Below are 18306 nucleotides of genomic sequence, written 5' to 3' on the forward strand. Positions count from 1 at the left end.
TACTGAGCTCAGCCTGGAGTTTGTCTGAAAATAAAAGAGAGAGAAATGAGTCAGTGTCACATTACCTTGCAGAAGGGAAGTGAGTGAAAAAGACCTCAAAGCAAGGAAGCCTCCTGGGCAGCAAAGGAAAAGGAAAGGAAGAAATACAGTACAGTAACCTCATCTGGCCACCTGCTCAGGAGCAAGAGGTTGTTAGAGCTAAAGAGGGATCCTTCAGCAAATGAAAAGTATTAACCCTGTGAAGCCAGTAGAAAGCCACATTAAGTACATTGGGTGAAGCGAATGATAGGAATTAGGGGGTTAAAATGGAATTAGAAGAGGGAATAGCCAAAAATATAAAACAAATAAAGGGAACAATTGAGGAGGGTAATGACAATGCTGAGAGACTGATTTCTTTGCAACAGTTTTTACCACACTGAGTGTGGTGGGAAGAGACCAGCCCTGGAGCTGCTCTTTTCAAGAAATGAACATCAGGGCTTGAGGTGTGAAGCAGAGATAATAGAACAGACTGATTAATGAAAGAGCCAGACGTCACCAAGACCAGAGGAGATCCTTGCCAGGTTGCAAATGCCCAAGAGTTGTGAAATGACCTAAGAGCGCTATGGCGGAGCTGTTAACAATAATATGCATCTCATTAAAATCAGCTACTCTTCTGGAGAATCGGAATGTTGTAACCAGCTTTTCAAATTTTGGTAGGACTTGTCCTGAGAATGACAGCTCAGTGAGCCTTGGGGAAGGGGTTGGAATAGGGGCAGGGAGGAGGCAGAGTTGGGGTGGGGCCTTGGGGTAAGGGGTTGGCATGGGGGGTGGGGCTAGGGTGGGAAGAGGTGGGGTGGGGCGGGGCCGTATGGAAGGGGTGGAGTGGGGTCAGGGCCAGGGGTAGAGGGAAGTCGAGCACACAGGGGAAACGGGGAAGTCAGCGCCTATGGTGGTATTAGTTAAGTTTTTCCTCGGTGATGCCCTCATCAGGGACAAACATTGTCGTTCATGTCCCCAGCAGTGATCCTCACACATGGTGCTTGCCGTGCCTGTGTGAGGCCCACGTTAAAGAAGCGTTGCTCAGTCATGAAATGGACTCAAGTGGCTCGAGACCTTTGCCTAAAGCAGCACCTGCTTGACCAGGCTATGTGACCTCCTTTCGTTGTGAGGTCCTTGTCTGACTGGAAGTGGCCCTCGGGCTCTGAGAGCACTGCTGCTTCGCAGTCCAGAGCAGGTGCCTCTCTCAAGAAACGGGGGAGCTGTTCGCCACTGCATGCACCAAGGAAAGGATCTCATAAGACCAACTGAGACTCCAGGAGACTCTTTCACTTTGCACAGGGTTGGTGCTCGTGTGCGATATGGCATGGGTGCCTCTAACCTTTCCCTGGTACGATGTGGAGAGATTAGAGACCTGGTATTATGGGCTCTGGTTCCGGCCCCAGGGCATCTGTGGAGTCTGGTACCAAAGAGGATGATGGTGGCACTGACTGTCTCCGTGTCGGTGGCATTCCAGGCAGCCACAGACCTCCTTTGCCTTTTACCCCAACCTCTCCTTTGGCCCAGGGCTATGCCATCTATCACCCCATTGGCTGAACAGGCTGTTGAATCAGGGCCAGTATCGAGGTTGGTGTGGGAGATCTCAACAGCTTTCACCGTCCTTGACTTCGGCACTGTCAACCAGTCCAGTACAACTGATGACTTTGGGACTGATACTGCTTCCAGCCTTGGCATACTCAGTGCAGGTGGAGCTGCTTCCATTATCAGCGCTGGTCCCTGCCTTGTTATGGGTCACAGATGAGTCAGGCCAGGTACTTGCTCCCTCTGGTCTGGCTCTGACTTTATTCCTGGAATCCCAAGGCTTCTCAGTTTCAAGGTTGGGATCTTCCTTCTCCTGGTCTCCATCGCCAAACCAGCATCGGGGACTGTTTACAGAGCATTATAGGCATCAGGACTGGTGCTTCTCTCATGGTCGAGATGGGGGTCTCTGGCCACAATGCCTTATCCTTACCAGAGGCCTCCATGGAATCTGTGGGACCTTCCTCGGTGATGGAGGTCATACTGCTTAGCTCAAGCAAAGGTGACATTGCTGGTCAGATCAGCAGTAGGAAATATAGGCCCACCACAGGTTCATAGAATCATAGAATCATAGAATCATAGAATATCAGGGTTGGAAGGGACCCCAGAAGGTCATCTAGTCCAACCCCCTGCTCGAAGCAGGACCAATTCCCAGTTAAATCATCCCAGCCAGGGCTTTGTCAAGCCTGACCTTAAAAACCTCTAAGGAAGGAGATTCTACCACCTCCCTAGGTAACGCATTCCAGTGTTTCACCACCCTCTTAGTGAAAAAGTTTTTCCTAATATCCAATCTAAACCTCCCCCATTGCAACTTGAGACCATTACTCCTCGTTCTGTCATCTGCTACCATTGAGAACAGTCTAGAGCCATCCTCTTTGGAACCCCCTTTCAGGTAGTTGAAAGCAGCTATCAAATCCCCCCTCATTCTTCTCTTCTGCAGACTAAACAATCCCAGCTCCCTCAGCCTCTCCTCATAAGTCATGTGCTCTAGACCCCTAATCATTTTTGTTGCCCTTCGCTGGACTCTCTCCAATTTATCCACATCCTTCTTGTAGTGTGGGGCCCAAAACTGGACACAGTACTCCAGATGAGGCCTCACCAGTGTCGAATAGAGGGGAACGATCACGTCCCTCGATCTGCTCGCTATGCCCCTAATTATACATCCCAAAATGCCATTGGCCTTCTTGGCAACAAGGGCACACTGCTGACTCATATCCAGCTTCTCGTCCACTGTCACCCCTAGGTCCTTTTCCGCAGAACTGCTGCCTAGCCATTCGGTCCCTAGTCTGTAGCGGTGCATTGGATTCTTCCATCCTAAGTGTAGGACCCTGCACTTATCCTTATTGAACCTCATCAGATTTCTTTTGGCCCAATCCTCCAATTTGTCTAGGTCCTTCTGTATCCTATCCCTCCCCTCCAGCGTATCTACCACTCCTCCCAGTTTAGTATCATCCGCAAATTTGCTGAGAGTGCAATCCACACCATCCTCCAGATCATTTTTGAAGATATTGAACAAAACCGGCCCCAGGACTGACCCCTGGGGCACTCCACTTGACACCGGCTGCCAACTAGACATGGAGCCATTGATCACTACCCGTTGAGCCCAACAATCTAGCCAGCTTTCTACCCACCTTATAGTGCATTCATCCAGCCCATACTTCCTTAACTTGCTGACAAGAATACTGTGGGAGACCGTGTCAAAAGCTTTGCTAAAGTCAAGAAACAATACATCCACTGCTTTCCCTTCATCCACAGAACCAGTAATCTCATCATAAAAGGCGATTAGATTAGTCAGGCATGACCTTCCCTTGGTGAATCCATGCTGACTGTTCCTGATCACTTTCCTCTCATGTAAGTGCTTCAGGATTGATTCTTTGAGGACCTGCTCCATGATTTTTCCAGGGACTGAGGTGAGGCTGACTGGCCTGTAGTTCCCAGGATCCTCCTTCTTCCCTTTTTTAAAGATTGGCACTACATTAGCCTTTTTCCAGTCATCCGGGACTTCCCCCGTTCGCCACGAGTTTTCAAAGATAATGGCCAAGGGCTCTGCAATCACAGCCGCCAATTCCTTCAGCACTCTCAGATGCAACTCGTCCGGCCCCATGGACTTGTGCACGTCCAGCTTTTCTAAATAGTCCCTAACCACCTCTATCTCCACAGAGGGCTGGCCATCTCTTCCCCATTTTGTGATGCCCAGCGCAGCAATCTGGGAGCTGACCTTGTTAGTGAAAACAGAGGCAAAAAAAGCATTGAGTACATTAGCTTTTTCCACATCCTCTGTCACTAGGTTGCCTCCCTCATTCAGTAAGGGGCCCACACTTTCCTTGGCTTTCTTCTTGTTGCCAACATACCTGAAGAAACCCTTCTTGTTACTCTTGACATCTCTTGCTAGCTGCAGCTCCAGGTGCGATTTGGCCCTCCTGATATCTTTCCTACATGCCCGAGCAATATTTTTATACTCTTCCCTGGTCATATGTCCAACCTTCCACTTCTTGTAAGCTTCTTTTTTATGTTTAAGATCCGCTAGGATTTCACCATTAAGCCAAGCTGGTCGCCTGCCATGTTTACTATTCTTTCGACTCATCGGGATGGTTTGTCCCTGTAACCTCAACAGAGATTCCTTGAAATACAGCCAGCTCTCCTGGACTCCCTTCCCCTTCATGTTAGTCCCCCAGGGGATCCTGGCCATCTGTTCCCTGAGGGAGTCGAAGTCTGCTTTCCTGAAGTCCAGGGTCCGTATCCTGCTGCTTACCTTTCTTCCCTGCGTCAGGATCCTGAACTCAACCAACTCATGGTCACTGCCTCCCAGATTCCCATCCACTTTTGCTTCCCCCACTAATTCTACCCGGTTTGTGAGCAGCAGGTCAAGAAAAGCGCCCCCCCTAGTTGGCTCCCCTAGCACTTGCACCAGGAAATTGTCCCCTACGCTTTCCAAAAACTTCCTGGATTGTCTATGCACCGCTGTATTGCTCTCCCAGCACTGGTGAGCTTTACCCATGGAGTATTTCGAGGCCCATCAGGACCTCTTGTCCCCTGCTTCACTGGGGATTCAGGCAGAGTTCCTTCAATGAATGTCCATCAGTTAGTGGATGCCCTGCAGCCATCTGCTCCTGGTAGCGTAGCCCTCCTGATCAATGATGCACCACTGGAGTCTGCAAAGGTTTTCTGGAGCCTGCTGACTTCCATACTGCCCACCACACTGCATTGATTTGGCCTCAACTGGAGTATTGTGTCCTGCTCTGGGCGCCACATTTCAGGAAAGATGTGGACAAATTGGAGAGAGTTCAGAGAAGAGCAACAAGGATGATTAGGGGTCTGGAAAACATGACCTATGAGGGAAGATTGAAAGAACTGAGTTTGTTTAGTCTGGAAAAGAGAAGACTGAGAGGGGACCTGATAACAGTTTTCAAATGCCTAAAAGGTTGTTACAAGCAGGAGAGAGAAAAATTGGTCTCCTTAACCTCTGATGATAGGACAAGAATCAATGGACTTAAATTGCAGCCAGGGAGGTTTAGGTTGGACATTAGGAAAAACTTCCTACCTGCCAGGGTGGTTAAGCACGGGAATAAATAGCCTAGGGAGATTATGGAGTCTCCATCACTGGAGATTTTTAAGAGCACGTTAGACAAACACCTGTCAGGGATGTTCTAGATGGTGCTGGTCCTGCCATGAGTGCAGGGGACTGGACTTAATGACCTCTCGAGGTCCCTTCCAGTTCTATGATTCTATGAAAGTGCACAGAAAGGGCTTCTTCTCTCACTTTGGCATAAACTCCCTCGTCATGACTGCTGTGAATGATAGAGCCCAGCAGGGCAGGTTTAAGTCCATTCTGAAGGACAAATTCTCCAACAGGATGGATTAAATGGGCAGGAAGATTTACACTTGCTCCTCCCTGCAAATGGGAATTTATGCCAGCAGGCATTGGTGTCCAGTTATGACTTCGTAAATTGGACAGTGATGCCTAAGTTTGCAAACCAGCTGCAGGTAGCCACTAGAGAAGAATTTCAGGAATCTGATTTTCGACAAAATCTACAGGGTTCTGACCAGAGTGCGGGGTGAGGGGCTCAGCCTACATAAGCAATGAAGTATGCAACCTTCTAGTTGAAAAAAAGCCACATAATTTTGCTCCATGATCTAAATTTTCACAGTGAGATTCTGTGCTCGGAACCTGCAGCATCGGTGCAGGGAAGAGCTAAGGTGACCGTGACGGGTTGGATCACAGAAACCCCCTGGGGGCTGCCAACTGATGTGCCAAGACTACGTCTGCCCCTGCTTACCTTGCCAACTTGGGACTCCAGCACCCTGTCCTGTGGAGCCAGACACACCAGTCTGCTCCAACACAGACCCAGGGTCTGAGCCACATGCCCCAAAGCTGCAGGCTTAACTGAAAGCAACTTAAGAAGTGTTCCTGTCTTTAACACTCAGATGCCCAACTCCCAATGGGGTCCAAACCCCAAATAAATCAGTTTTACCCTGTATAAAGCTTACACAGGGTAAACTCATAAATTGTTCGCCCTCTATAGCACTGATAGAGAGATATGCACAGCTGTTTGCCCCCCCCCCCGCCCAAGTATTAATACATACTCTGGGTTAATTAATAAGTAAAAAGTGATTTTATTAAATATAGAAAGTAGGATTTAAGTGGTTCCAAATAATAACAGACAGAAAAAAGTGAATTACCAAGCAAAATAAAATAAAACATGCAAATCTAAGCCTAGTACAGTAATAAAACTGAATACAGATAAAATCTCACCCTCCGAGATGTTTCAATAAGTTTATTTCACAGACTGGCCCCTTCCCAGTCTGGGCACAATCCTTTCCCCTGGTTCAGCCCTTGTTCCAGCCCAGGTGGTAGCGAGGGGATTTCTCATCATGGCCGCCCTCTGTGTTCTGTTCCACCCCCTTATATGGCGTTGGCATAAGGTGGGAATCTTTTGTCTCTCTGGGTCCCCACCCCCACTTCCAAATGGAAAAGCACCAAGTTTAAGATGGAGTCCGGTACCAGGTGACATGGTCACCTGTCACTGTGAGACCCCCCCAAGCCTTCATTGCTCCCAGCCTGGCTCACAGGAAGGCCTGCCTGCAAACAGAGCCATCCACCGTCAATTGTCCTGGTTGATGGGAGCCATCAAGATTCCAAACCACCATTAATGGCCCACACTTTGCATAATTACAATCGGCCCTCAGAGTTATATTTCCTATTTCTAGTTTCAGATATAAGAGTGATACATTTATACAAATAGGATGACCACACTCAGTAGATTATAAGCTTTGGAATGATACCTTACAAGAGACCTTTTGCATGAAGCATATTCCAGTTACATTATATTCATACTCATTAGCATATTTTCATAAAATCATACAGCCTGCAACGTCACTGTGACTTTTAACATTCCTGGCATCCGCTGGCTCCTGGGCTGCTCTGGTGCCAAAGCAGCCCTTGAGGTAAGTCAGGGCTAGTCCACATGGGTGCTGCAGTGATGTCATCTCCAGAGCACCGTCTTCTAGCATACGGTGACTTGCACGCACACCACCCTCATTTCTATCCTGGGGCTCCCTATGGTTTTTCATAGGCCAAAGCACATAAAATAAATTTCCCCTTCTGCGGGGTTCTGATACATTATAAATTAATTCATTTATTTATTTTCTCCCCTCTTGTCACTTTACCTTTCTCTCTGTGTTGCCTCCAGAAGCAGTAAGTGGCCAGGGCAATGAGAACCACCAGGAGAGCCAGGATCACCCCCAGAACCACAGTCCAGGCATCGACTCTTGGGAAAAACAGCTCTGCAAGAGAAAGTGTTATTGACTTGGGAACAAATACGTACATAAGAATATTAGAACAGCCAGACTGGGTCAAACAAATGTTCCGTGGAGCCCAGTATCCTGTCTTCTGACAGTGGCCAAAGCCAGATGCTGCAGAGGGAATGAACAGAACAGGGCAATAATCAAGTGATCCATCCCCTGTCACCCACACCCAGCTTCTGGCAGTCAGAGGTTTAAGGACACCCAGAGCAAGGGGCCACATCCCTGCCCATCTTGGCTAGTAGCCATTGGTGGACCCGTCCTCCATGAACACACCTGCTTCTTTTCTGAAACCAGTTATACTTTTGGCCTTCACTAGATGGCAATGAGCTCCACAGGTTGACTGTGCGTTGTGTGAAGAAATATTTCGTTTTGTTTGCTTTAAACCTGCTGCCTATTAGTTTCATTCCTTGGTTCTTGTATTATGTGAAGGGGTAAGTAACACTTCCTTGTTCACTTTCTCCACACCCCTCACAATTTTATAGACCTCTGCCCTATCCCCCCTTAGCCGTCTCTTTCCCAAGCTGAAAAGTCACAGTCATTTTAATTTCTCCTCAGAGTGAAGCTGTTCCAGGCCCTTAAACATTTTTGTTGCCATTCTCTGCACCTTTCCATTTCTAATATAGCTTTTCTGAGATGGGGCAACCAAAACTGCCTACAGTATTCAAGATATGAGCGTACCATGGGTTTATATAAATTTATTATGATATTTACTGTCTTATGATCTACCCCCTTTCTAATAGTTACTAACATTCTGTTAGCTTTTATTAATACCACTGCACATTGAGTGGATGTTTTCAGAGAACTATCCACAATGAGTCCAAGATCTCTTTCTTGAGTAGAAACAGGTAAGTAAGGCCTGATCATTTTATATGTCTAGTTGGGATTATGTTTTCCAATGTGCATCACTTTGCATTTATCCACATGGAATTTCATCTGCCACTTTGTTCCCCAGTTTTTTGAGATCCCTTCATAATTCTTCACAGTCTGTTTTGGACTTAACTATCTTGAGTAATTTTGTATCATCTGCAAGTTTTACCATCTCATTTTTTACCTCTTTTTCAGACCTTTTATTAGTATGTTGAACAACACTGGTCCCAGTACAGATTCCTGAAGGACATCACGATTTACCTCTCTTCTTTCTGAAAACTGACCATCTATTCCTACTCTTTGTGTCCTGTCTTTTAAGCAGGTACTGATCCATGAAAGCACCTTCCCTCTTATCCCATAGCAGCTTACTTTGCTTAAGAGCCTTTGGTGAGGGGCCTTGCCAAAGGCTTTCTGAAAGTCAAGGTACCCTGCATGTACTGGATCACCCTTCTCTACATGTTTGTTGACCCCCTTCAAAAAATTCTAATAGATTAATGCAGCATGATTTCCCTCTACAAATGCCACGTTGACTTTTCCCCCAACAAATCATGTTCACCTATGTGTCTGGTACTTCTTTTCTTTACCATAGTATCAACCAATTTGTCTGGTACTGAAGTTAGGCTGTAGCTGCCAGGCTCGGTTCTGGAGACTTTTTGTTTTTTAATAAGAATTCTCTTCATCACCCCCTTGAGAACTGCGATGTTCCAGCACAGAGAGAAGTCAGATACAAACCGAAATACTCTTGCTTGAAGCTTGCAGCGTAACACAATGTTTTGTTTTTTAGAATCCAGAATCTTAACACCCAAGAACCCAAAACAGAGAGGGGCTGCTCCCTAAGGCAGCAGGCACAACTTCCACCTTGCAGGGCCCTCGAGCTCAGTCTCTAGCCCAGGCCCAGATGTCTACACTGCAATTTAACAGCCCCTTAGCCCAAGCTCCACCAGCCTGAGTCAGCTGGCATGGGCCAGCCATGGGTTTTGAATTGCAGCGTAGACATATCCAAAGAGAACTAAGCTTATTCAGAAGTTTCCAAGAAGTGCTCACCATGTTGAAGGTCCAGGCCAATAAATAGGAGACACAATGATAAATACTTTCTGCCCATGTCTGTGGCATCTCAGTCCAGCCATGTGCGGCACGGCCGGGCACTGACCTGCTATGGAAATCGCTGACTCTCTCTCCTGGTCGAGTCGGGGGTTCCTGACACAGCAGGACACTTTATGGTTGGACTCTTCTGTTAGAACAATGGCAATCTCTGTTTGAAACAGGCCACCGGCCTCTTGGGATATTTTTTCAGAGGCTGATGGTAAGAGCTTCCCCTGGAGATCTCTCCACTGAGCCTCAGGCTCTGGGTACCATCCAGATGATCGACACACCACCTGGATCCCTCCATCCTGATGTCCCTCTACAGAGATATCAGGATCGGAGCCCAAACCTACAGAAGAAATAAATAAATTTGTGATAACCCAGTAATGAGCCAAAAGCTTTATTACACTGTTATCAAAAGCCATTTCCTATCAAACTAATAATTGAATGTGAGTCCACGAGTGCAGCTGGTCACCTAATTTGGCCAGATTCCTATTTGATGTAGAGTAGAATTAATGTTAATGTCAGTGCTGTTCTATGCACAAACTTTCTCCAGTTTAGTTAACCTGGTTTAGTTAATCAAGTGCAAATCCCTTAAATCAAGACTTAAACTAAATCAATATAAGCCATTTCCAAACTCGTTTCAGAGGGTCCACCTGGATGTTTGCCCTAGTTCAGCAGTTCTCAAATTTTAGCAACCTAAGGACCCCCATTTTGATTTCAAATTTTCAGCAAACCCCCTAGCCCAACCCGCTCAGCACCAGGCCCTGCTCTCACTCCACCCCTTCCCCCAAGACCCCATCCTCGCCCCACCTCTTCCTGCCCCTGCTCCACCCCTGCCCCTCCTCTTCTCCACCTCTTTCTAGCCCTTCCCCTGAGCACACCCCGTCTCTGCTCCTTCCTCTCCCTCCCAGGCCCTGCTGCACACCGCTGAACAGCTGTTCCCCAGCACACAGGAAGCACTGGGAGGGAGGAGGCTGTGTTGAGGGAGGAAGGGGAAGGAGTTGATCAGTGGGGTCAGTGCACCCCCTGGAGTACCTGGGGGTCCACGGACCCAGTTTGAAAAACTCTTCACTAGTTCATTGAAACCAGTGTATGTGTATGTGTAAACAAGCCTTAAATAATTCACTAATAAAAAACTTTATTATAGGGGAATTCAGTTTGCCTTGGCAGGGCCTTGTATCCTTCCAGAATGCTGAAATGGGTAGCAGAAAACTGATACCTCTCAGAGCCAGGAAATACACTCACCAAAACAGAAACACAAACCATGGGCGGCAGGGAAAGCTGAGCCTTCCCAAACAGCCAGGATGTGGCCCATCCACACTCTGCCCCTTCTCCCCGTCCGGCTTCTCACTCTGCAGGTGTCCGGCTCTTCCGGGGCTGCCAGCCTGCTGATGCTCTGGGGCCAGGGGGGCTGGGGCTGCTCTGCCCGGCTTCGGAGTCCTGGCACACCGGGGCCGGGAAGGCAGGGGCCTTGCTGCCCAACAGCCCAGTGCTTTGGGGCCAGGAGGGCTGCGGCCACGCTGTCTGGCCTCCCCACACTCCAGGGCCGTGTGGTGCTCCGTGGCCGGGAGGGCTGGTCCCTTGGGCCCTCCCAATGTACTGGTCGACAGCCTGGTGCTTTGGGGCCAGGAGGGCTGTGGCCACACTGCCTAGTGTAATGGCAAAAACAACAGCCAGCAAATTTTCCTACTCCAGCCCTCCCGGCCCCAGAGCACCAGGGGTAGGAAAATTTGCTGGCTGCTGTTTTTGCCATTACATTGGCACTCCAGCTTGGAAAGGCTGGAGCTGCACTGCCGGGCCTCCTGGTTCTCGGGGTCGGGGGGAGGAGGGGGCTAACCTGGGGCAGGGACCAGTGGCCACAATGGAAGGGGGCTGGGGGCACAGGGCAGGGGCCAAGCCCACAATGTGAGCCGGGCTCCATTGAGCACAGAGGGGATGAGGCCTCGGGTGGAAGGGGCAGGGCTGGGTCGGGGGAGAGATGGGGGCTGTCGCAAACACTAGATAAGGTCACACTGGGGATTTTTTATTACTGATGAGCTGAACTGAAATAAAATTATCTTAATTTGAAGCAAGTGTCTTGTGAATTCAAATGGATTTCTTTATTGCGGGGTCAGTCTGTGGGCAGAGAGGCCCTTAGGTTGCTTGGAAATTGCATACAGACCATCCGAGAAAGGGAAAACAACCGCCCAGGAGAGACAAAGAAGGGATGGGTGTCTGGTGCCATTTCCACTCGGGAGTCTTCACCAGAAAAGCACAGGCTAGCAGGGGTTCTCACAATAATTTTTTTGGTGGCCTAAGTGTGTGCAGCCACTCTGGTGGCCACTCTGAAAAACCCCTCTCCGACCTGCAGCCCTTAAGCAATAGCCCACCCTGAGGAAGGTGAGTCAGGAACTCACTGGCCAGCTGCAAAGTCCCAGCCTCCCCATGCCTTGGCCGGGCGGGAGCCAGGCAACTGCCCAGGGGAGTGCCTCAGTGACCAAACCCTGCTGACAAGAGCCTCCTCCAGTGCCATTCACACTGGCCCCACATGTCTCCAGAGGCACATGGAAATGACGAAAAACACACGTACAAGTGTGCCAGAGCTGTGGGCTATGATTGTTTGTCTTACAGAAGCAATTAGAGGTCCCAGCTGAGACTGGGTCCCCAGCGGGCTGGGCGTCATGCACACATCCTAGGAGACAGTCTGCGCTGAAGAGTTTACAGTCTCAACAGGCATGATGGAGAAAGGGTGAGCGAGGAAACAGAGGCACAGAGACTTGCCCAAATTCTTGCACAGCTCAGTAGCAAAGGCAAGACTGGAACCCTGTCCCTTGACGCTCAGTCGACGGCTCTATCCACCCGGTAACCCTGCCTCTCACGTATTGCTGGTCTAGCATATGTGCACCTGCTTCACATTCTCCAGTGAGGCTGTGTGAGTGGCCCCATAATCCTGCCAGCTCCTGAGCAGGGACAAGGGACTGGCTTTCCCGTTGATGAACACAGACCGTGCCTCTCGCCACAGACACTTCGCGGCAGGTCTGAAGGGTTGAATAAGAACCACTGGAAGGAGCTGTGCACAGTTGAACTGATGGGCAGGGAGGCTAAACTCTTCCACTACTTTCACTTGCAAAGGTAATTTTAGAAACATATTTGTAATCCCCTTGGGCTTAGAGAAGCCCCTTTAACACCTGCCTCAGGCAGAGGAAGGGCTGGGTGTTCCAGAGGGAGGAGGGTGGAGAGAGGGAGAGGAGAGGGGCGTAGGCGCCGACTCCGTGGGTGCTGCGGGGCTGGAGCACCCATGGAGAAAAAATAGTGGGTGCACCCATGGGCAGCCAAGCCCCAGTGGCAGGCGGTGGGCTACAGGACCCTGTATATCAACCACGGTTACCCTGTGAGTGCCAGACATGAGGCCAGACATTAGTGTGAGGAGGATCAGCTATTGTTTGGCCCCAGGGGTGCACAAGAGAGTTGTAATAAACACAACATATTCATATCACCCAACTTTTTAGGCGTGTTTGTGTATTTTATTAACCCCGTAAATGTAACCCATGAATGCTACCCCAGACTCCAAAGAGTCACAACACTCTTCGAGACAATCTGAGTATTTGTGTGGATTTTAGAGCCCTTAGAAAAAACAGTCAACTAGAATAAACCTTCACCAGAGCAGAGCTACTGCCCCTCTGTAATGAGATAAATCAGGTGTCATCTCACAATGAATCTTTGATCCACTTATGACCCTATTGAAGACATCAAAGTATCACAACAAGTTACTGACCTGCCACCTGTAGTTCCAATAAAGCGTCTTCATAAGCCACTCTAGACTGAAAAAAACACTTGTACTGTCCATCGTCGGAGGGTCGGATATCGCGTATTCTCAGGAAAACACTCCCATCCGTGATGTGGTCTTTTCAGAGCTCAGTCCTTCCTTGATATTCTGGCATCTGCTCCCCACACTGATCCTGCCCATCGTGGTACAGATGCACAACTGCAGAGTACGGGGACCTGCACCGTCTCACCTCCATGCTCTGAGCATCCATCCTGGGGGAAAGGTGGCAGGGCAGGATGGCCTCCCCACCTAAGGAAGCGGTGATTGGATGGGCAGGTCCAGTTACTGTGAACTGTGCTGAGAAAAATGCAATGAAAATAGAAATTAAATTGACAGGGGGCTGAAGGTGGCATTAATTCAGCAGTAAGACAAAATAAAAGAGCGTCCTGCATTAGAAGTGAACACCCCGTCTCCATGCAGTGCCCTAGGCATGTCTATAAGTGCAGAGAGTCACATGCTTGGGGTAGCTGCATCTTTGACTCCCTCTGGGGTCTGCTTAAGGATTGTCCCTTAGGTCTCAGGCCTCCAGCTGTCACCTCTCTCTGGGCAGGGACCCATGGCCCTCTCTCTCCACTGGGGTTTAAGGCTTGCAGGTTTTCCCACCAGGTCTGACCAAAGTCCACCACCTATGCTTTGCTTTCCATCCCAGGGCTATGAACAGTGTGTGCAAGCGGTTACCAGTAACCAAACAGGTTTTCCAAAGCAGGGAACATTTATGGACAAAAGCCCGAGAGAGAAAAGTTACCACAAACCAATCAAACATCTTACACTTATCGCAAAGCATTCTCATCTGGCACATGGGGACAGACTCTCTGTCAAACCTTTCTCTAAGGGTTTCTCTCAGTTTGTAGCCCAAGATCCCAGGCTTCTGGTTAGCTTAAATCAGCTTTTCATACCAAAAATCTTCATTCTCTTTGGTTTCTGGAACCTGCTCTGAACTAGTTTCACTGCCTGGGCTGGTACTTCTCTAGAGCTGTTATCTGTCCCACAAGAAATTACGCCCCATCATTTGTATATCCTGCAGGAGATGGGGTAACCCTCCCCCACAGAGTAGATTACAGTCCGGAGCCCACAAAGATACATATAGAACGGATCGATACTGTGAAGTTCCACTCCGTATGCTTTATGAAAATAGGCTTATGAATCTGAAAATGACATAGCTGGAATGTGCTTTATGCAAAAGGTCTCTTGTAACATATCACTGACAAAGTTATAATGTGCTGCATTTGATTTTCCTATTTGTATGCATCTATCGTTCTTATAGAAATATGAGGTATGAACTTGTATTACTGGTGTAGTCAGACCAGGTGAGGGCCGTCAATGGGGCATCGGGAACTTGGTGACTCCCATTCACAGGACAATTGGCTGTAAATGGCCTGGTTTACCTTAAAGCCTTCCTGTGTATGGGTCAGGCAACCTAGGAAGAATGGAGACTGGGGTCTTACACAGACATGTGACCATGTCACCTGATACTGAAATCCATCTTGAAGCTGGTACTTTTCCAGAGTGGGGGTGGGATTCCAAACAAGGGTTTCCCCGCCTTAGGGAAATTCTATATAAGGCGGGGGAAGTAAACAATGAGGGTCTTCATCTGGCTTAAGAGATGGCCTCCCCACCCCAAGGAGATACCTGAAAGTATCTGGAAACAAAAGAACTGTAACTACAGGGGTGGGAGAGAACAGGCTGGACCCAGGTCAGAAAAGGCAACTGACCTGGGAAGCATTTTACTTGAAATAACATCGAGGGTGAGAAGTTATCATCTGTAACTGATTTCTTAATGTATTAAGCTGAGCCGTGCGTGTTTTGGTTTATCTTGCATTATGATTTACTTTGTTCTGTCTGTTATTACTTAAAACCACTTAAATCCTACTTTTTATACTTAATAAAATCGCTTTTGTTTATTAATAAACCCAGTGCAAGTAATTGTTACCTGGGGGAAAAACAGTTGTGCACGTCTCTCTTTCAGTGATATAGAGGGCGAACATTTTATGAGTTTACCCTGTATAAGCTTTATACAGAGTAAAACGGATTTATTTGGGGTTCAGGCTCCCAGAAAGGCTGAACACTGGGCGCTGGGAAAGTCCCTGTTAACTGAGAAGCCCCACGGCTGAGTGAATCTCAGTTTCTGCGAACTGCAGAGGGGCGTGGCCCAACCTCTGAGTCTGGGCTAGAGCCGAATTGGAGTGTGACAAGAGTGGAGGGGCACCCGTTCTGGCAGGAGGGTTGTTCTCTGTGGTACCCCAGAGCATCAGGTGACAGTCTCCAGGGGGTCTCTGTGACCGAACCCATCACAGATACTATCTATGGAGAGGGTGCAAAATAGACATGATGTTAATTTGATAGTCCCCAAATACGGCATGTGGTTGCCATATCTGTCACCCAGCGTTCACAGGTGAATGTTATACACTGTCCCTATCATCGCTGAACAGGGCTGAACACTTCTCACAAGCACCTTGGGTATAATGGGTAATGGGGAGGGGGGGCTGGTTCTCTGACACACCAAGGACTTTTCATGCTGCTCCAGTGCAGTGCCCTCCCTGACTGCTGTAAGGATGGTGTAAGGGCCAGCAGGATGTGAAAAGAGATCATTGCCACTGTGCAGGTAAAGTCAGAAGTCAGATAATGAAGAGGGAGAAGGAGGCAGATAGAAAAGTGCAGGGGGCAGAGAACCAGCCATTGTGGAACTGAACAGAAAGGGGGGTCTCTGGGCAGAGACTCAGCATCCAGAGCGACAAAGAGAGCTGGTTAAATTAGCAGAATGGAAACCACAGCAGGAGGGAACCAAAATGTCTGTGTAGCTGTGGGGGCAGCCCCGGGGGTGCCATGGGATACGATAAGACTTTCACTGAGGGCACAGAATGAAGAAGGCCTCACTCTCACCCCTAGACGGCTGTGCCTAGTGCAGTGTGAATGACTTGTGGGTTTTAATTTCATAAGTGGAGAGTTGGGAAGTCATGATTTGTTTGTGGCTGAAGAGTCTGATCTGTGACTTACATGGTCCAGCGGTGTAGTGTAGCGGAATTGTGTAGTGTCCCTTTAAATAGTTTGTGAGCCCAGTAACGGCGCTCACCATGTTCTATGTCTTAGAAGCCTCCAGTCAGAGCAGCAGCGTGTGTATAACTAGGCCTGACTAGATTGTGTATAGATAAACACCATCACTAGGACCCAGCTGTGCTCTGCGGTTTATGGTCATTGTGTAAAGAGCAAAAGACCAGGGCTGGATTTAGGGGCAGGCGACCCAGCCAACCACCTGGAGTGCCAGGATTGGTGGGCGCCAGGCTCGGGGGGTGCCAGGCTTGGGGTCCTGTGTCTGTTAGTGACAAAAGGGAAAACAGAATGTTTGAAGTGAAATGTTTCAAGTATAGATGTTAGTACATTCCAGTTATTCCTACAATTAAAAATTTTCTTTGAGGAAACTTTTTTTTTTTGCTTCTATAGGCATGAATAGATACAGATGTACAGATCCTAGCATGCCCATTTATTGTCTTATATGACAGGGATAAATCATGCATGCAAATCGTGCATCAAAGCCATGAAATGGGCTACAAATACAATAAGAGAAAAGTATTCAAAAATTTAACAAATGGAAGGGGGGGGCAACAAAGAAACGCTCCTCGCCGAGGGCATCATTTGGTCTAGGGCTGGCCCTGCAAAAAGCAGACGTGGTTTACGAGACAAGGCAGGGAAGGGAGGTGGATGGTGATGACCAGCAACAGAACATCAGCAAACCCAGCGAGGAGCCCAGAGCTCCTACCTGACACCAGACTGTGAACCTGTAGAGCGAGGCAGAGAGCGACGTAGCCGGGCAGAGCGGAGCTCACTGTGGAGCCGGGAGAGAACGAGGGAACCTTCCCCATCATCGTAGCTGGGTCTGGGGAACAGGAGAAATAACCAACCAGATGGTGAGTGAGTGGGACGCGGTGACAGCGACACAGGGCAGTGGGGAGGAGGTAACAAGCACCAGAAGGGAAGGGATTTCCCCCACAGGTCTCGCCTGCCTGGCTCCGAGCAGGGTCAGATGTCACTGGGCCAGCAGCCGGTCCATACCACACTCACACCATGGCTGCACCTGTGGAGATGTCTGGTGTAATTTAGATTGCAATAGGACATCTACACTGAACACATCACCGGCCACCGACAGTGCCAGGAGGCATGAGCTGGAGCGACATGGTGCATCAACTATGAGAGAGGGACCGAGAGACTTTGTCCGTTGGACCATATGAACTGGAGCCATAAACTCACTGAACGTTAAATCTCACCAAATGAGGGTCAATCCATCCTCATCATCGTATTCACTCACTATACTCCACACCTGAACATAGCCATTATATGAACAACATGCCCTCATATCTCAATGTCTGTCCTTTGACCCGTTAACCTTTTACCCCCAGTCGGGGATATTGCAGATTATGTATTCCTTAGCCACCCGATCTTAAACCGAACTTCGCAGCCCTTGATAATCTGTACGTTATTCCCTGATAACCTGAAACTTCTGTGCTTAAATTCTGTACCGTTCACTTTTTTAAAAAACATCATCTTAATAAAAATTTTAAATCTGTAAACTCTCCAGGGCAAGGATGGTTCCTCACTATTGGTGTGTCCAGGGCACAGCACAATGGGGCCCGCATCTTGGTTGGGCCATTTAGAAGTTACTGTAATATAAATAAATAAATAAGAAAGGAGGTATTAAGGAGAGCAAGTGAGTGCACGCAATGCCTCTGAGCGTGGTAGGAATGGCCCCTTATTGCTGTAGGAGAAAGCAGCGCCATCTCCCAGCCACACCTGTCTTGGGTGAGGGCATGGGCAGCAGGTATCACAGGCCAGGGGAGGCTCAGCCTCCCCAAACAGCCCAGCCTGCCCAGCCCAGCCCATGCTCTGCCCCCAGCCCCCACCTGCCTGCTTCCAGTTCCCTCTTTTCCGCTGGGACTTGGGCAGGGGCAGCCAGCATGTGGCTGGGACTTGGGGCGGCTGGGGCCGGTACAAGCACCGGCCTATGGCCAGGACTCAGGGTGGTGCTCCGGGGCTGGGGGTGGCTGGGGTGTCCTGGGACTGGGGGGCCAGTGGCTATGGTGGGGGGGCACCGGCAGGGAGGGGGGCGGGGACTTGGGCAGAATGGGAGAGGCCCGGGGCTAGGGTCCTGCAACGGGCAGGTCACGTGCTGCCCATAGGTGAGGGCTCTCGGAGGATCT

The 18306-nt window shown here is 49.0% G+C and overlaps 1 pseudogene; it reads right to left on the minus strand.

The window, feature by feature from the left end:
- The window catches only part of LOC141996300 (butyrophilin subfamily 1 member A1-like), a 79055-nt pseudogene extending 62081 nt beyond the window's left edge, over positions 1–16974 (minus strand).
- Positions 16975–18306: the final 1332 nt, after the last annotated feature.

This window comes from Natator depressus, chromosome 11, assembly GCF_965152275.1.
Source record: "Natator depressus isolate rNatDep1 chromosome 11, rNatDep2.hap1, whole genome shotgun sequence".
Lineage (NCBI taxonomy): Eukaryota > Metazoa > Chordata > Testudines > Cheloniidae > Natator > Natator depressus.